Here is a 21,714-nt window from a genome sequence, read left to right on the forward strand (position 1 = left end):
ATCGCTTCTATCTCTGTTACAACACATCGATTCTAAATAGAAATATGCTATGAATTTAATAATAAGAATATTATCATGTACATCTTATTTCCCTGGGATTGTAGTTCAATTGGTCAGAGAACCGCCCTGTCAAGGCGGAAGCTGCGGGTTCGAGCCCCGTCAGTCCCGACCTAGGATCCGATGAATCCGTCAACTTATTTCTCTATTTTCGGTGAAAAGAGAGGACTGAAAGCAAAATCTAATTCCCGCCGGAGGTCTTTTTTATCATCGAAGAAATACAAGAATTTAAATTCATTGTCGACTAGTACTGATTCGTGGGGAGAGCTAGATTGGCACAATTGGTGGTAGGGTCCTATTCAGGATTTCAAGAGATACCGTACAGGTTTTACTTTTTCTATTGGTTCTGATCCATGGAATTCAATATAATACCCACCCGGTTCCCGAGAGCATACATACAAATTGGATTCCTTCATTGTGTGATACAAAATGAACTTGACCTTAACAGAGTTGGCGCGCCAGAATCCTTTTTATATTCTATTAAAACCACCTCTTTATTTTCTAGCTCCTATTTTTAGGAACCTCAATTCCTAATTGGAAACAATCTATCTATCTCACTTCCATACTGAATATCGGATATGATATATGTTCCGGTTTCAATCCAAGGAAAGAAGCTTTTTTTTATAAAAGAGAGATCAAAGAAAGATTTGCCCTACCCTGCTTAATAAGGAAATGAATAATATTTCTTCTCTCTCCTGTTTTTTCTTTGATGAAGGAGTCCTATCGAAGCAAGAGTAAACTCCAAAAAAGTACATTTATAAAAAAACGAGATCTTTTATACCCGAATCCAACTTTATCACACCTCTTTGTCTTCCAAGAAATTTAGATCATAACAAACTTAATTACTTTCGAACTTCACTTTTTTCCATTTCATTTCTACTGTTTGGGTTTGTGACCAATTGAAATGGAAGACGGGTCAAATGATACCTCATCAGATGGTTGTATACGAAAGACGGTAGGTTATAGAAAAGAATGAAAAAATAAAAGGGATTCTTTGTTGTATCAAGAATCCCCTTTTTTGGATTCGTTATGGATAAAAGCTCCTCCTATGTTATACTATTCAATTCTTGACAATGAATCGATCTGAAAGCTCAGATATTGTTATTCATGATATTGATCCGATTCAATATCAAATAACATTGGGATGCAATTCATTTCATTGAATTTAGAGGAGAAGATTTATCATCTCTATGGGATTAGATCCCGAGTTATTGTGAAGTAAAAAACGATGGGATTATGGAAGTAAATATTCTCGCATTTATTGCTACTGCGTTGTTCATTCTAGTTCCTACTGCTTTTTTACTTATCATCTACGTAAAAATAGTCAGTCAAAATAATTGATCCGAATGAAGCTTTACTTCTTTTTTCTTATCAATGATTGAAGAAATAAAAGGGATTTTCATTCCACGTCTTAAATGAAATGAGCGGACTAGAATCAGCAGTATATGAGATCTGGTAGTATGGTAGAAAGATATCAATATCTTTCTACCATACTTTCTATTATTGTATTGTCTAAAGTTGTACTGGTACTGTATAAAGAGGTATAGGCTTCATCTAGATTAATCTACAAGATGTATCTTGTATCTTCATATATGTACATATCTATAAATTTCATATATGTGATGTACATCATGTAACTAACACCCCAATTCTAGTTCTTCCTTGCATCTATTTTCTTTGTTTGATTGAAAGATTCTTTTTAATATAGTCCATTATTGTAATCCAATATAATTTTTAAAATGTATATTTAATATTTAAAATCCGTTTGCAGAACGATATATGAAAAAATGGCTATAGTTTGATTACTCAACTCAATTAGTAGTGCTTTTAGAGTCCACTTATTCCCCATACTACAAGTGAAAGGGAAAATGTAAAGACTACCATTAAAGCGGCTCAAGCAAGACTTACTATATACATGTGAATTATGTCCCCTATCTCTATGAATATGAAGGAATTCGTCCATTATTGATCACTAATAATAGTGGAATCTATGGTGCAGAGTCAAAAAGCGATTATGACCAAACGCTATTGATCAAACTATCCAAAAAATCCACCCACAACAAGTTCCTATATGATTTCTGGTAGAATAGGGAAGGATTAACCACAAGCAAGATACACAACACAGGGATTTTCTTTGTATTATTAAGGAAATCTTTTTTAATGGAAGATGTAGGAATAGTAAGGCCTATTGTTTAGTTTCTTTTGTTGCCCTTCATAAGCAAAAAGCATAAAATATACAATCCAGCACTACCTACCCCATATCTCTCCAAAATCTGGTTTTTACTTTTGGTTTCCTCTAGAATCTATTGCTTCTGCTGAGCAAAAAAAGAAAGTTTTTCCCATATTTTGTATATGAGGCGGCACACGGATTTAAACTGGGGTAAAAGGATTTGCAGTCCCCCGCCTGACCACTCGGCCATGCCGCCAAACAAACGGATATAAAATAGAGGCAACGCTCTCTTCTTTATTATTTCTTGGACCTCAAATTTCGTTTCCTTAACAACGGCAGCAAAATAAAGTTGATACACAACTTATACTTATCAGTATCAATTCTTTTCAATAATAAATCTTTTTTAATTAAATTTACATTATAACAACAATTATATATATATGTAAACTCCGGAACAGAGATTGTTACAAAGATATCCTAATTAGGTATCTTAGCCATATATGTCTATAAGGAATTTCATGCTTCCCTTTTTTTGAATCTAAAATAGAAATTATGATATACCACTTCCTGTGTTTCCCCAAGTATAGCTGGGATAGGAAATATCCGGATGGATAGGTTTCTATAGCTATAGGTAAAAGTGTCTCGCAAAAAAAAAAAGAAACTCTATACTATTCCTGATTTTTCTGTTTTTCTCTCATTCATAGAGAACGGATCAAACCTTGAATCATTTCTTTTTTGGGTACCCCACCGGATTGTAATATCATAATAATAGGTAGAAATTGGATTACTTTTGATATTTTATACAAGACTCTAAAAAAGTATAATCGGCATAATTATGATTCCAGGAATGTTTTATCCTGTTGCAAATTCGAATTTGAATAGAAGTATCCTTATTGCTCTGCTCAATGGTATGAAGTTGGGTCAAATTTCATGTGATTCAGCAAAGATAATATACATTCCCTCATTGCTAGATCGATCCATATGGTTCGATGAAGAATGAGACAATAATGGGATTTTGCTATAAATGGGAAGCTTAAGATGCTCCGGGATGGAAATGAGGGAATGTCTACAATACATGGGTTTAGCCAGATACAATTTGAGGGGTTTTATAGGTTCATTGGTCAGGGCTTGATGGAAGAACTTTATAAATTTCCAAAAATAGAAGATATATATCAAGAAATTGAATTTCAATTATTTGTGGAAACTTATCAATTGGTAGAACCCTTGATAAAAGAAAGAGATGTTGTGTATGAATTACTGACATATTCTTCTGAATTATATGTACATGCGGGATTAATTTGGAAAACCGGTAGGGATATACAAGAACAAACCATATTTATTGAAAACATTCCTCTAATGAATTCCCTGGGAACCTTTATAGTAAATGGAATATACAGAATTGTAATCAATCAAATATTGCAAAGCCCAGGTATTTATTACCGTTCAGAATTGGACCATAACGGAATTTCGGTCTATACCGCCACCATAATATCCGATTGGGGAGGAAGATCAGAATTAGAGATTGATCGAAAAGCAAGGATATGGGCTCGTGTGAGTCGGAAACAAAAAATATCTATTCTAGTTCTATCATCAGCTATGGGTTCGAATCTAAGAGAAATTCTAGATAATGTTTGCTACCCTGAAATTTTCTTGTCTTTCCCGAACGATAAGGAGAAAAAAAAGATTGGGTCAAAAGAAAATGCCATTTTGGAATTTTATCAACAGTTTGCTTGTGTCGGCGGGGATCCTGTATTTTCTGAGTCCTTATGTAAGGAATTACAAAAAAAATTTTTTCAACAAAGATGTGAATTAGGAAGGATTGGGCGACGAAATATGAACCGGAGACTTAATCTTGATATACCTCAGAACAATACATTTTTGTTACCACGAGATGTATTGGCAGCGGCGGATCATTTGATCGGAATGAAATTTGGAATGGGTACACTTGACGATATGAATCACTTGAAAAATAAACGTATTCGCTCTGTAGCGGATCTGCTATAAGACCAATTTGGATTGGCTCTGGTTCGTTTAGAAAATGTGGTTCGAGGAACTATATGTGGAGCAATTAGGCATAAATTTATCCCGACTCCCCATAATTTAGTAACATCAACTCCATTAACAACCACTTATGACTCATTTTTCGGTCTACACCCCTTATCTCATGTTTTGGATCGAACTAATCCATTGACACAAATAGTTCATGGGCGAAAATTGAGTTATTTAGGTCCTGGAGGATTGACAGGTCGAATTGCTAGTTTCCGGGTACGAGATATCCATCCTAGTCACTATGGACGTATTTGCCCAATTGACACATCTGAAGGAATCAACGTTGGACTTATTGGATCCTTAGCTATTCATGCTAGGATTGTTCATTGGGGGTCTCTCTAAAGTCTGTTTTTTGAAATTGATGAGAGATTCAAAGGGGTACGGGTAGTTTATTTATCGCCAAGCAGAGATGAATACTATATGGTGTCGGCAGGAAATTCTTTGGCGTTGAATCAGGGCATTCAAGAAGAACAGGTTGTTCCATCTCGATATCGTCAAGAATACTTGACTATTGCATGGGAACAGATTCATCTTAGAAGCATTTTTCCCTTCCAATATTTTTCTATTGGAGCTTCCCTTATTCCTTTTATCGAACACAATGACGCGAATCGGGCTTTAATGAGTTCTAATATGCAACGTCAAGAAGTTCCGCTTTCTCGGTCCGAAAAGTGCATTGTTGAAACTGGGTTGGAACGCCAAGTATCTCTAGATTCAGGAGTTTCCGCTATAGCGGAACACAAGGGAAAAGTCGTTTCTACTGATACTGACAAGATCGTTTTCTCAGGTAATGGAGACACTCTAAGCATTCCATTGGTTATGTATCAACGTTCCAACAAAAATACTTGTATGCATCAAAAATCCCAAGTTCAACGGGGTAACTGCATTAAAAATGGACAAATTTTAGAAGATGGTGTTGCTACAGTTGGTGGCGAACTCGCTTTGGGAAAAAACGTATTAGTAGATTATATGCCATGGGAAGGCTACAATTTTGAAGACGCCGTACTTATTAGTGAACGTCTAGTATATGGTGATGTTTATACTTCTTTTCATATATGGAAATATGAAATTCAGACTCATGTGACAAGCCAAGGCCCTGAAAGGATCACTAATGAAATACCGCATTTAGAAGCCCACTTACTCCGGAATTTAGATAAAAAAGGAATTGTGATGCTGGGGTCTTGGGTAGAAACAGGTGATATTTTAGTAGGTAAATTAACGCCTCAGGTGACGAAAGAATCATCATATTCCCCGGAAAATAGATTATTACGGGCTATACTTGGCATTCAAGTATCCACTGCAAAGGAAACTTGTCTAAAATTACCTATAGGTAGCAGAGGTTGAGTTATTGATGTGAGATGGATCCAGAAAAAGGAGGGTTCTAGTTATAATCCAGAAATGATTCGTGTATATATTTCACAGAAACGTGAAATAAAAGTAGGGGATAAAGTTGTTGGAAGGCATGGGAATAAAGGTATCGTTTCCAAAAAATTTTGCCTAGACAAGATATGCCGTATTTACAAGACGGAATGCCTGTTGATATGGTCTTCAATCCATTAGGAGTACCTTCACGAATGAATGTAGGACAGATATTTGAATGCTCGCTCGGGTTAGCGGGGGATCTGCTAGACAGGCATTATCGAATAGCACCCTTTGATGAGAGATATGAGCAAGAGGCTTCTAGAAAACTCGTGTTTTCTGAATTATATGAATCCAGTAAGCAAACAGAGAATCCGTGGGTATTTGAACCCGAGTATCCGGGAAAAGGCAGAATATTTGATGGAAGAACGGGAGATCCTTTTGAACAACCAGTTATAATAGGAAAATCCTATATCCTAAAATTAATTCATCAAGTTGATGATAAAATTCATGGGCGTTCCAGCGGGCATTATGCACTTGTTACACAACAACCCCTTAGGGGAAGGGATAAACAGAGGGGGACAACGGGTAGGAGAAATGGAAGTTTGGGCTTTAGAGGGGTTTGGCGTTGCTCACATTTTACAAGAGATGCTTACTTATAAATCTGATCATATTAGAGCTTGTCAGGAAGTACTTGGTACTACGATCATTGGAGGAACAATACCTAAACCTGAGGATGCTCCAGAATCCTTTCGATTGGTCGTTCGAGAACTACGATCTTTGGCTCTGGAATTGAATCATTTCTTTGTATCTGAGAAGAACTTCCAGATTCAAAGGAAGGAAGCTTGATCGGAATGAATCAGAATTTTTCTTCTATGATCGACCGGTATAAACATCAACACCTTCGAATTGGATCAGTTTCTCCTGAACAAATAAGCGCTTGGGCCAAAAAAATACTACCCAACGGAGAGGTTGTTGGAGAGGTGACAAAACCTTATACTTTTCATTACAAAACCAATAAGCCGGAAAAAGATGGATTGTTTTGTGAAAGAATTTTTGGGCCTATAAAAAGTGGAATTTGTGCCTGTGGAAACTATCGAGTAATCGGAGATGAAAAAGAAGACCCGAAATTTTGTGAACAATGCGGAGTCGAGTTTGTTGATTCTCGGATACGAAGATATCAAATGGGATACATCAAACTGGCATGCCCGGTAACTCATGTGTGGTACTTGAAACGTCTTCCTAGTTATATTTCGAATCTTTTAGATAAACCTCTTAAAGAATTAGAAGGCCTAGTATACTGCGATGTGTGATTTGATCAAAATTCTTATTTTACAGATTGGGACTAAGAAACTGTCATCCCATTCACTCTGATTGGGATGCCCTTACTCTGACATGTCTCGTGGTAAGCGTAACATGAAGCTCAGAATTATGGATGTATTTAATACTCCAAAAAAGGGAATTGATCTATGGTCGATTCCATAACAGAAAAATAGGAATCGCTAGTTGTACCTCGTGAAAAAGACTTCTTTCGTGGAATTAGCCATTCCATTTCTTTTAGAAAGAAATTATGTTATAGTAAGCAAATATGACATGGTTACAAGGGCCTATTCATCGCGTATAGGCTTTAAGGGCATAATGTCATAACCGTCGAGGTTAAGTAGGGGCCTAAAATATCGAATGGAATGATACATAGACAAGTAAATCCCTTATGAGTTCCAAGGTATTCTTTAAAAAGGGATTTGGCATTCGAAGGGAGGTAGACTACTCAATAATTTCACATTTCATTTCATTGAAATGTTGGTTGGTCCTGATTGGGAACTTGAGTAAGGAGTAGAACGTTAGGGGTTTTCTATAAAAAAAAATTAAACGAGAACCCCTTATTTGATTTAACTACTTGAGTCGGATGAGAGGAAACCCTCGCGTACGATTTTTAAGGGGGGAAATCCTATACTATAAAGGAACCTATCCAAATTTTTCTTTTGCTAGGACAGCTAAAAAACCTACTTTCTTACGATTACGAGGTTCATTCGAATATGAAATCCAATCTTGGAAATATAGCATCCCACTTTTTTTTACTACTCAAGGCTTCGATACATTTCGAAATAGAGAAATCTCTACTGGAACAAGTGCTATCAGAGAACAATTAGCCGATCCGGATTTGCGACTTATTATAGATTGTTCATTGGTAGAATGGAAAGAATTAGGGGAAGAAGGGCCCACGGGTAATGAATGGGAAGATAGAAAAATTGGAAGAAGAAAAGATTTTTTGGTTAGACGCATGGAATTAGCTAAGCATTTTATTCAAACAAATGTGGAAGTAGAATGGATGGTTTTGTGCCTAGTACCAGTCCTTCTCCCCGAATTGAGATCGATCATTCAAATAGATGGGGATAAACTGATGAGTTCGGATATTAATGAACTCTACAGGTGGCCGTGACCTTTTATGCTGGATATTACTGATCATGTTTTACTAAAATGTCAGATGCAACTCAATTTATAAAATGACTGAATGAATGAAAAGAGTTGATTTCCACAAAATTTACCTGCTATAAGCCTATGAATAGTTAGCGGATTTTTTCCTTTTTTTTACCCCCTGCTAGGCCGAGTCAAATTAACCTGGGCTTACAGCCCCCGACCGTGATCTCTTAAATTATTTTGGAGTAACAAATAATAACAGTCCATATTGATGATCATCTTTTTTGGCACCTCTTTTTCACTGAGAAAAATTAATTTTTCATGCATTGCCCAGAATATGAGAAACCCCCAATATTTTCAAAAATATATTGAACTGCAGCTTTCATGCCCATTACATAATTTTTTTGATCCGCACCCAATACATATTCTGAACCTGGACCTCCCATACATCTACATCAAATAAATTTGAAACCCGATACACATTCTGCACCTGCAATACATTTTTCCAGGCATGCTGGTTCTGATATAAGTGAACGTAAAGGCGTACCCCGTGTTGTAGTGGTGCAATTACCAGTGAGAATCCTAAAGCAACAGAATTTCTCATCGTGTCATGAGTATCTGTGTAATAAGCACCATCAGAGTACAACCATGGTGAGAGATAACCAATTCTATGTACAACGACCTCTAGTTGTTATTAAGAGATTATTTGGTAGTGCAAGTGTCCAGCGACAATAAACCTGTAGCTTGTACCCTGCGGTGGTTCGTAAGTCATAAAATCACAAAAATCTTAAGCATAAAACTTAATATTCCTGCATACATGTAGCTGTAAAGCTCAAGATTTCCAGCAAAGGAAAAGAGACTTAACTAAGTCCATTAAATGGAAAGATTTTCAAGTAATTTGAGTGCGTTTTAGACCCTATATATGGGAATCCAACATGAGCATTAAATTGACAGGACATATGAATGGTGGTCGTTATCAATAAGTACTACCTTATGAATGGTGGTCATTATCAAAACTTAGAGCATATTTACTTAAATTTGCCAAATCAAGCTCACTGAAAATCCGTCACTGCAATAAATGGGATCCAACGCTTGAAAATATCCCTCATCCAACTTTATATTGCCTCTATGCATTCCATGTGGGATCACCGAGCACAAAACTGTGTCACGCTAATTCATGAGAATCGATGAAGGATCTATGATATACTAACTCAATACAGACATACAATTGCACTTCTATGCAATTGTGTGCTGTTACAAAGCTGTATTTTTTTAGGCACCCATCCACTTAATACGCCATATGGCGTCACAACAACAACCTTAGCTAGGCAAATCCATCCAGTTCACCATCTACCACTGTAATTTTGTGTCAAGCTAAAGGGCTGTCGTTAGAACCACAGGATGCTAGGATGTTCAAATGTAAGCAAAACAGATCTCAAGAATGCAAAAACGGGGGACTCACCGTGTTGAAGGGCTGTCGTTAGAACCACAGGGTGCTAGGATATTCAAATGTAAGCAAAACAGATCTCAAGAATGCAAAAAAGGGGGACTCGCCGTGTTGAATTATGCGATGGTATCCAAAGTGCACCTATGATACACAAAACAGAGAAAGATAATATTTGCCAGAAGGCAGTGATAATCCATGCGTCTGTTGATAACTGGGAAGGTGGCCTAGCATAAAACAAATTGAAGTTTACAAACAAATTACCAGGCTACGACAATTCTAAAGAACACAGTTAGAATTCGGTTGGATGAAAAAAGAAAAAAAATATACACACCTCGTAGCTTCAGTTGGATAAAATAAATTTCCTCTTTGAAGCCTCTTGGTTTGAACGTATAGTTTGTTGGATGAAATAAATTTTCTTTTTGAAGCATGTTGGTGTGAACGTGTTTTTTATATGAATGGAATACTTAGGAACATGCATAGTCTTATATCGGGGCTCTTTGTTATCAGAATTAGGATAAGACTTTTTGGTTCCATAATTAGGACAATCTCTATTTTCGGAAACAGTGTCAAACTAAGCAACATCACATTTGGAAATCAAGCTATTATTAAATAATTAACGCGGCCCTAACAATATTGGGAAACCAAGGGATCCGATGCACGAAAATATCCCTCGCCCAACTCCCGATCCGTACCGTTGGATGACAAAATCGATGGTCGGATATATCAGTCTACACAAACACCACTTCATTTTATAATATAGATTAGAAAGATTTGTAGGAATCTCCCTTGTAATTGGAGACAAGTACTTTATAAGATATAAATTATTATAAGAAACTTAGACTTCTGTATTTGATAGAAATTAAAAACCAACATAGTTGAATCTAGGGCCACAAATTTTAATTGTAGAACGCCATATAGGTTTGTGTTTTGTTCCGTGTTGTTTGCGCTTAGTTGAAAGATAGTAGTTGTGACGGACCGGAAAATTACGCCTTTGGCGCGTTGCCCCGCAGGCCGTAATCTCCTCGATGCGCCACGATGAAGCTATGATCCGGGCCTCAAAGCTAGGCAAATGCACGTTCAATTTCCCTTGCAAGCATGCTTATGGAGCATGATGCATCTAACTTAGCTTCCACACCGTTCCAAAACTTACCCTTTGTCCGCTAAAGGGTTTAAGGCCATAAGGCCAATGTTGATGCATATTGCGTGCATCACTGGCTTTGCCTCAACGTAGGGAATTCATCACTGAATTTCCTATCTAGATGACCAACCGTCATATCGTCGAGTCTTGTCCAGGCATAATCCTTGTACTTTGGCGTAGGCCGCACCATGCCCTTGCCATTCCTTACGTTACCTCACTTACCAACTCTTTATGACTTGATAGGAAGTATGAGCATCCACTTTCTGGCATGCAACTAGCCTCATCAAGTCTGGCCACAATAATCTCTTGCGTCGAGCTACCGAGCTTAGATGATATGAGGGGCCAACGTGTTGGACCAGCAATGCTGCAACTCATTACGGCTGCCTACGTACCCTTCCTTACTCTAAAGGGATCAAGCACAGGCCGAGTTTTATCCACGAAGGGACAGAAACTTAAACCAACTCGTTTGCGAGGTCGTAGCCTAGCAATAATGGTAATGGCCTGGTCCGCATGCCACTCCGTCAAAGATGCATACTGATTATGCATCATCAGGTCCGCGGCGTGGCATGGTGATGCCTAAGCATCAAATGCCCTCTTCGCAAGGCTACGCAGCTATAAATGAGCCTTAGGCATCATTTATACTCTTCCGGCTAAGCTATGAAGCTTACTTGGCGCATAGTCCGCATATGCACCTTCAACCAAGTACCCCTCCCTATATATGTCTTAATGGAATTTCTACAAGTATGTTTAGGGGACCAAAATGACATGCCTGCTTCACTGTTCATCGCAATGATTGCGTTACTTCGAAATGATTGTGTTCATTCGCAATGATTGTGTTACTTCTCAATGATTGCGCACAATGATTGAGCAACATTCCTTTGGCCAGCCCTCTATGTCCTGATGCACAATGATTGTGCACCACTCATTCTGTCAGCCCTCTATGTCCTGATGCACAATGATTGTGCAATATTGGCTCTAGGCCAATAACTTTCGTAATGCGCAATGATTACGCTGCAAGCTCAAAGCCACCTACCCAAGTGGCCTAGTGCATCATGATGATGAAACATTGACCCTTTTCCAAATGCCAAACATAATGCGCCATTTTGGCGCGACATTGGCCTTAAGCCAATCTACTGCATACCACGCAACAGAAGCTTTAGATGAATCTTCATCTCAGGCCATGACGCATCTTTTAGCATGCACCATGCAAAAAGCACAGGGTGTTACACTCTTCACCCCTTTAAAGAATTTCGTTCCCGAAATTCAAAACCAAAAACTATTGTGGACAATCTCTTCGGTTTGGATTTCCTGAGCAAAAGTCCTATACCAGATGCTCAGAAATCACGGGTTTCTTCAAGTTATCGTGAACAAAAATTTAGACATTTTGAGCAACCGTCCCATTCCGCCTGCCCAGGAATCCAAAAGTTCCCACAACAATACCAAGAATTGCAATTGGACAGTGCCAAGAGGATATCTCGACCAGGTATCCTAGATGGCATCCCATACTACTACCCAGGAATCCCTAAGGTTCACAAGTTTAAAGATGTCATCGAAATGACAATATTTTAGCACAGTACTGTGTGGAACAGTTTACAGTTTCCCACCGTCACTGACGGTCATCCAGGTTGCCACTCGTAAGTGGGATGCTAGTCGAGCCTGAAAACGCACACCCTTGGCCAGTTGCCAACGTGTGGGGATGATCAGTCACATTGTCTACCCACCGTCCCAGACGGTCTTCCGGATATCCACTTGTAAGTAGGGTGCCACTTAGGCCCGGAAAACTCATAGCACTCATCCAAGCTCAACTCGAATTGCAAAGTAACTGGCAGTTCCAGTCACAAATTCTTTCCGCGCAAAAGTTGGCCTACTCTCCAACTTTAAGTTTCCATTAAGGAAAATACTCGCCAATGAATCCACTCCGCACAAGTCCCTAGAGTTTTCTCAGAACTTGCTCTTATACCAACTGTGACGGACCAGAAAATTACGCCTTTGGCGCGTTTCCCCGCAGACCGTAATCTCCCCGATGAAGCTACGATCCTGGACTCAAAGCTAGGAAAATGAACGTTCAATTGCAAGCATGCTCGTGGAGCATGATGCAACTAACTTAGCTTCCACATCGTTCCAAAACTTACCCTTTGTCCGCTAAAGGGCTTAAGGCCATAAGGCCAATGTTGATGCATATTGCGTGCATCACTGGCTCTGCCTCAATGGAGGGAATTCATCACTGAATTTCCTATCTAGCTGACCAACCGTCATATCGTCGAGTCTTGTCCAGGCATAAGCCTTGGACTTTGGCGTAGGCCGCACCAAGCCCTTGACATTCCCTACGTTACTTCACTTACTAACTCTTTGTGACTTGATAGGAAGTATGAGCATCCACTTTCTGGCATGCAACTAGCCTCATCAAGTCTGGCCACAATCATCTCTTGCGTCGAGCTACCGATCTTAGATGATATGAGGGGCCAACGTGTTGGACCGGCAACGCTGCAACTCATTTCGGCTGCCTACGTACCCTACCCTACTCTAAAGGGATCAAGCACAGACCGTAGTTCATCCACGAAGGGACAGAAACTTAAACCAACTCGTTTGTGAGGTCGTAGCCTAGCAATAATGGTAACGGCCTGGTCCGTAGGCCATTCTGTCAAAGATGCATAATGATTATGCATCATCGGGTCCGCGACGTGGCATGGTGATGCCTAAGCATCAAATGCCCTCTTCGCAAGGCTACGCAGCTATAAATGAGCCTTAGGAATCATTTATACTCTTCCGGATAAGTTATGAAGCTTACTTGGCGCATAGTCCGCATATGCACCTTCAACCAAGTACCCCTCCCTATATATGTCTTAATGGAATTTCTACAAGTATGTTTAGGGGACCAAAATGACATGCCTGCTTCACTGTTCATCGTAATGATTGCCTTACTTCGCAATGATTGTGTTAATTCGCAATGATTGTGTTACTTCGCAATGATTGCGTATAATGATTGAGCAACACTCCTTTGGCCAGCCCTCTCTGGATGATGCACAATGATTGTGCACCACTCGTTCTGCCAGCCCTCTATGTCCTGATGCACAATGATAGTGCAATATTGGCTCTAGGCCAATAACTTTCGTAATGCGCAATGATTACGCTGCAATCTCAAGGCCACCTACCCAACTGCCCTAATGCATCATGATGATGCAACATTGACCCTTTCCCAAATACCAAACATAATGCGCCATTTTGGCGCGACATTGGCCTTAAGCCAATCTACCGCGTACCACGCAACATAAGCTTTAGATGAAGCTTCATCTCAGACCATGACGCATATTTTAACATGCGCCATGCTAAAAACACAGGGTGTTACAGTAGTTCTCTATAAGGTGAGGATTTTTTGAAGATTATAAGGATGGTTCGATTTTCGGGGACAAAAATGATATAATGCGGGGAGAATGTAAGGACCCTCAAGCTCGTCAACGCTATTAGACCGGTCAAGTGAAGGATTAACCGATAATACCTCGATTAGTTTAACACGAACATTAATTAATAGGAATTAATCTAACAACGAACTATATATGAAACTAGTATCGTTATATAGATCTCGAAAAGTTACACAGAATGGACTACTCGAACGTGTCATTTGGACATCGGATGAAGAAGGTACCATCAGTTGAGTATGAAGGGTAGATTAGTCATTATGGAGACAACCCGGCGTGGCAGCCCTTATCCAGTGTGGGTGCCTCAGTAATTTGGTCATCCTTATCTACACCTCGTCGAGAGGATAAACTCTCAGAACTCTTTTTTCTTCTCTCTTATTCTCATTTCTTTTCTCTCTTTCTTCTTCTTCTTCTTTCTCCGACGATTCAGAGAGTAAATCTCTGTTGGGAAAACTTACAGAAAATTAATGAAGCAAATCATTCGAGTGAGGTATTGATGAGTTAATAGTTTGGATTTGGTTAGAATCCTCGATTGAGTTGAAGAAAAGTGATGCTGCTGTAAATTAGAAATTAGGGTTCGTAAAGTGGACTAAAGTCTGGAGTTGTAGAAGATGAATTCTAGAACTACTGATAGATGAAAAATAAAGGGTTTATCAATTAATTGATGAGATGGGTTGCTTTGAATATTGAGGTCGTGATTTAGGATTTCTTGAACAATAACTCAGAGAAGCTTTTGAAGATGAAATTAATGTTCTACAAAAAGGGGATTCGAGGGGATTGTTGTCTAATTGATCCAGTAAAGTTGTGTTAGTGAAGAATCATAAATTAAGGTTTTGGGATTTGAAGTTGTTAATGGAATTAGGGTTCCTATGTAAATCAAATATGGTGATGAAGATTTTTGGGTGTTTGATATGATTGTTCAATTGAGGCAAGGGAAGGAAGAATTCAACCTCAGTTACCTGAGCAGCACTGATTTGAGGTAATGTTTCTTAATAGTAAAATCAGTTGGTTTATGAGTTTTTCCATGAACTGTAAATGAAGTTGTTGTGGTATGAATCAGTTTATGGATGTGATAAGGTTTAGGTTGTGTTGGTTGTAAGAAGATGATATATGTTAGAATTGTGCAGGGATAAGCTTTATGAATTGAAATGGGATTGTGATAGATGTGTGTATAAACTGGACTTGAGATTTTGGCTCTGGTGTTCCTTTGGTTGTGTTTGTGTTAGTATGAAATGAAAATGGAGGTTGTTGTTGAACTCAGTTGCAGTTTTGGGTTGATCTGTAATTGGGGGTGTTGGACTAAACTGAATTAAAGTGTTGCAGAGAGAGATGATATTGTTGTGGAGGACATGAAGTTGCAGATGAGAAGATAGTGGTCTAAACTACTTAATATGGGATATGAAGGTGTGAATGAGACCTTCAAGTGATGTCTACTAGAATTACTGTTGGTGTTGGGTTTTCAAGGGGACGAACGCCAGAGATTGAATATGATGAGATTGTAAATCAGGGAAATAATCTGAGAGGTGTATTGGGTGTACTGGGTAGGAGAAATGAGATTATAAGATTCCTGAATTGAAAATTGTAGTTAAGATGTAGGATTTTGGTTGTGAGTAATATTTACCTGTAATGAAGATTCAGATGATTATATTAGAATGTATGAATATAGATATGAAGTAGTCTTATTGAAGGCTTGCAGCTACTACTTTTGCAGGTAGGCTTAATTTGCAATTGTATTAAATTGTAGAATTATGTTAGAATGAATTGTTGATATTGAAGTAGAGTTAGAGTGTCAGCTATGTTAGAACATTTGGCATGCCTGACTGAACTTACTCAGTCTGATTTGGTTTTGTTTAGCTTACTCAGTTAATCTGACTGAGTTGAATCGTTTTAACTCATTGAGTTTTCCCTAGCTTGATCTGAATTAACTCAGTTGACCGATTCCTATTTGACTTTGATCTTAGTTGTTGACCTGACCTTAGACGTTGACTGTTAGAAACCTGTTGGCTGTCAGATTGACTATTAAGTGACCGTTAGTTGATCCAACTGGACTGGGCCTTAGCTTAATGGGACGTTTAGCGAACTCGGGCTTATAGCCAGTTTCCCAAATGAAAATGTATAATTAGAGCTTTGTGGTCTGAATTAGTCTCTGGCTTCTTCTACAAAGTGTATGTATTCATAAGACTTGGTTAATGGACTTTAGATACAACCCAAATTCAATTAGTTAACCTTATTTATGTTAAAGATAGAGAATAGGATTTCATAATGGGCTTAGAACCATTATATAGAATTGTACGATTCTTGTGTGAGTCTTTTGGCTAAACTCTTAGAGTTCATGTATGATTAACAATTAGTCTATATTAACAACGATCGATTTAAAGGATGAACTAGTGGATCGTGGATCTCGAGTTAGGCGTGGCTTGTCATCAAAAGAGGTGGGAATACTTTAAATCTTTAGCAACCATTGTTGTTGTTTCTTTTATAAAATTCTTTGTTTAACAAACTCATGCATTGCCTGATCGTGTATTCCATGCATTCTATATTTTGAATTCCGAAAGTACTGTTGATTCTTTTAATCTTTTCATTTCCTGGAAATAAATTGTAATGCTTTGTTTGTCTTTATGATTGTCTTTGGGAAATGAGAATTTCCAACTATGGTATATCGGATACGCTCCTTCGTTATTTTGCTTTTGTGCTTTATTCGGTGTGGAATTGGCATCAATATTACGGATGTGTACATTCACCCACAGACTATCTAGGTGGAACGGCCATCAATATTACGGCGTGTAAATGTCGCCACAGAAAGTTATCAGGTGTGTAAATATCACCGCAGAAACTAAAGAAGAAGTTTAGGTCCATATACATGATTGTTTATTTCAGTGGTTTGGTTATCTTTTAATGTTTGGGGAAACATGTATTGTTTTCCAAATCATGCCAATGATTACTTGAAAGTTAAATGTTATTCCTACGGGGCACCCCTTTTAGGGATGATGTGCTCACCCATTCCCACTTTCAGTTTCAGAGACAAATCAGAGTTGTGCAGCGAAAGCTTCGAGACGTTGAGTCCGTTTGTTGGTTAACTTCGGATATGGTTATTATGTTGCATATTATATTTGTAAATCATATGACTATTGTATATGTATCATTTGAGAGGAGTTTTTGTATATATATACTTTTCAGAACGGGGCTAATTTTGGGGTTAAGTTTTGAAGCAGATTTCTTAATTGAATGTTTAACTAAATGATTTAGATTCGTGGTGCCTCTTTATTTAGTTAATCTCTTGGATTAGTTCAGCTGCTATCTTAGGGGGCACTACAGTGTTGGTATCACAGCTCACTGTTAGATCTTATATGGGAAAAGATAGGAATATCCAGTGCCAGTTAGTGAAATAAATTAGTTTACTACTGGGTTGGGTTGGGTTGGGTTGGGTTGTGAGATAAACCTTAATTACCAAAAGCTATCAATAATTAAAAGATTATTTGATTGATTGATTTGTTTGTTTGATTGTTTGCGTATGTAATGAAGTAAAATTCGTAAGGTACTCTTGTAACTTTAGCTAATAAGGATTTGAGAATAATTAATCTAAAAAGTATGCACACTCACACAATTCAATAGTAAATAAATAGTGAGATTAGTATTATTAATAAATTTTGAAAGTCACGTAGAAACTTACTGAGTACCTTGACTTATATGTAGAATCAACAGTTTATAATTACGTAAATGATAATTATATTTTTGAGACTCAATAATATTTGTAAGAGTAGTTAGAATCAAAGTTTGATCATCGATGTAACAAAATATTATAGTAGTAATTATAAATGATAATAAAAGTAATAATAATTTTGATAAGTAATGTTAGCATTTCTCAATTAGTATCATATTGAACTTAATTTAACTAAAATTTCAATAAGGATATATAAAGGTAAAAATAATAATTATGATTAAATAACTATGGAAAATTATTTTCGCTTATCTAATAAATTTTGTATATTAAACTAATTGTAAATTATCTTTAATCTAATAAATGACTCAGTAAATTTCTAAAATGAAACAAATATACACGAAGTAGTAATAATAGTATTTGAGCAATTAAGTTAATAACAATCTATAGTATATAATATTTGGAAAAATAAATAACAATCTATAGCGTTTCTCAATTATAGTGAAGCTAAAAGTATCAGATATCATAAATTGACGTAAAAATATAATAGGGATTACTTATATTGGTAAAATAAATAAATAAATAAATAATAACAATAATAAATAAAAATAAAGTAAATTTCGATGATTATAAATAAAATTGTTTAAAATGCTGTGAACTATCTATATATTTTACAAAGTAAAATTTATAAGACTTACACCAGTTTCAATAAAAGTTTAAAGACTAATTAATCTTAATAAATTAATACTTAGTTAATCCAGCACTGGGGAATAGTAAAGGTTGTGTTCTCTTTGTTCGTAGGAAGGCATTGTTGGGACTGGCCAACCTTGACAGGGAAACTGCATTCAGAGGTGATCGATCATAGACGTTTAGTATGATTTAGACCTTATAGAAAACCGATAATTATAAAGTCAATTATAAAGATTTACAGGAATCTCCCTTGTAATTGGAGACAAGTACTTTATAAGATAGAAACTATTGTAAGAAACTTAGACTTCTATATTTGATAGAAATTAAAAACCAACATAGTTGAACTTAGGGCCACAAATTTTAATTGTAGAACGCCATATAGGTTTGTGTTTTGTTCTGTGTTGTTTGCGCTTAGTTGAAAGATAGTAGTTCTCTATAAGGTGGGGAGTTTTTAAAGATTAGAAGGATGGTTCGATTTTCGAGGACGAAAATGATATAAGGTGGGGATAATGTAAGGACCCTCAAACTCGTCAACGCTATTAGACCGGTCAAGTGAAGGATTAGCCGATGATAACTCGATTAGTTTAACACGAACATTAATTAATAGGAATTAATCTAACAAAGAACTAGATATGAAACTAGTACCTTTAGATACATCTCGAAAAGTTACGTAGAATGGACTACTCGAACGTGTCACTCGCTATCGGATTAAGAAGGTACCATCGGTTGAGTATGAAGGGTAGATTAGTCATTATGGAGACAAGCCGACGTGGCAGCCCTTATCCAGTGTGGGTGCCTCAGTAATTTGGTCATCCTTATCTACACCTCGTCGAGAGGATAAACTCTCAGAACTTTTTCTTCTTCTCTCTTACAGGGTGTTAGTCCTCAAGGGAGTTGGGGGAGTTGGGTGTAGTTGTGTTTTTTTCCGTTAGTCGTGAGGGAGTTCGAGGGAGTCTCTTAAAATCCCCATTAGCCGTGGGAGAGTTTAGAAGAGTCTTCCCAACTCCCTAGAAAACCCCGTTAGTCGTGGGGGAGTTTGAAAGAAACTCTTAAACTCCCTGTTAGTGGTAAAAATTAGAATGATAGGGAGTTTGTTTTTTTTGGGGAGTTCTGGGGAGTTCTAGGGAGTTTATAGTGTATTTTTGCCTCACTCCAAATCTCTCAAAAAAGTAGAGATTTTGGGAGAGTCTCTCAAACTCCCTATACTCAACACACCAAACTCTCTCAAACTCTCAATACTTTCTTACACTCCCTCAAAATTTCCAAGATTCAAAATACATTAAACTCCCTCCAACTCACTCGTGGACTAACCCCCTGTTATTATCTTTTCTTTTCTCTCTTTCTTCTTCTTCTTCTTTCTCCGGCGATTCAGAGAGTAAATCTCTGTTGAGAAAACTTACAGAAAACTAATGAAGCAAATCATTCGAGTGAGGTATTGATGAGTTAATAGTTTGGATTTGGTTAGAATCCTCGATTGAGTTGAAGAAAAGTGATGCTGCTGTAAATTAGAAATTAGGGTTCGTACAGTGGACTAAAGTCTATAGTTGTAGAAGATGAATTCTAGAACTACTGATAGATGAAGAATAAAAGTTTTATCGATTAATTGATGAGATGGATTGATTTGAAGATTGAGATCGTGAGTTAGGGTTTCTTGAACAATAACTCAGAGAAGCTTTTGGAGATGAAATTGATGTTCTACAAAAAGGGGATTGATGTCTAATTGATCCGGCAAAGTTCTGTTAGTGAAGAATCATAAATTAAGGTTCTGGGATTTGAAGTTGTTAATGTAATTAGGGTTTCTCTGTAAATCAAAGATGGTGATGAAGATTGTTGGGTGTTTGATATGATTGTTCAATTGAGGCAAGGGAAGGAAGAATCCAACCTCAATTGCCTAAGGAGCACTGATTTGAGGTAATGTTACTTAATAGCAAAATCAGTTGGTTTATGAGTTTTTCCATGAACTGTAAATGAAGTTGTTGTGGTATGAATCAGTTTATGGATGTGATACGGTTTAGGTTGTGTTGGTTGTAAGAAGATGATATATGTTAGAATTGTGCATGGGATGAGCTTTATGAATTGAAATGGGATTGTTATAGATGTGTGTATGGATTGGACTTGAGATTTTGGCGCTGGTGTTAGTTTGGTTGTGTTTGTGTTAGTATGAAATGAAAATGGAGGTTGTTGTTGAACTGAGTTGCAGTTTTGGGTTGATCTGTAATTGGGGGTGTTGGACTAAACTGAATTAAAGTGTTGCAGAGAGAGATGATATTGTTGTGGAGGACATGAAGCTGCAGACGAGAAGATAGTGGTTCTAAGCTACTTAAGCTGGGATATAAAGGTGTGAATGAGACCTTCAAGTGATGTATACTATAATTACTGTTGGTGTTGTGTTTTCAAGGGGATGAACGCCAGAGATCGAATATGATGAGATTATAAATCAGGGAAACAATCTGAGAGGTGTATTGGGTGTACTGGGTAGGAGAAATGAGATTAAAAGAGGGATGTTATGTGATTCCTGAATTGAACATTGTAGTTAAGATGTAGGATTTGGGTTGTGAGTAATATTTGCCTGTAATAAAGATTCAGATGATTATATTAGAATGTATGTATATAGATATGAAGTAGTCTTATTGAAGGCTTGCAGCTACTGCTTTTGCAGGTAGGCTTAATTTGCAATTGTATTAAATTGTAGAATTATGTTAGAATGAATTATTGATATTGAATTAGAGTTAGAGTTTCATCTATGTAAGAACATTTGGCATGCCTGACTGAACTTACTCAGTATGATTTGGTTTTGTTTAGCTTACTCAGTTAATCTGACTGAGTTGAATCGTTTTAACTCATTGAGTTTTCCCTAGCTTGATCCAAATCGACTTAGTTGACCGATTCTTATTTGACTTTTACCTTAGTTGTTGACCTGATCTTAGACGTTGACTGTTAGAGACCTGTTGGATGTTATATAGACTGTTAAGTGACCGTTAGTTGATCCAATTGGACTGGGCCTTAGCTTAATGGGTCATTTAGTGAACTCGGGATTATAGCCAGTTTCCCAAATGAACATGTATAATTAGGCCTTTGTGGTCTGAATTAGTCTCTGGCTTCTTCTACAAAGTGTATGTATTCATAAGACTTAGCTAATGGACTTTAGATACAACCCAAATTCAATTAGTAAACCTTATTTATGTTAAAGATAGAGAATAAGATACCATAATGGGCTTAGAACCATTAGATAGAATTGTACGATTCTTGTGTGTGTCTTTTGGCTAAACTCTTAGGGTTCTTGTATGATTAACAGTTGGTCTATATTAACAACGA

Source organism: Papaver somniferum, unplaced genomic scaffold, assembly GCF_003573695.1.
Source record: "Papaver somniferum cultivar HN1 unplaced genomic scaffold, ASM357369v1 unplaced-scaffold_154, whole genome shotgun sequence".
NCBI classification, from domain to species: domain Eukaryota; kingdom Viridiplantae; phylum Streptophyta; class Magnoliopsida; order Ranunculales; family Papaveraceae; genus Papaver; species Papaver somniferum.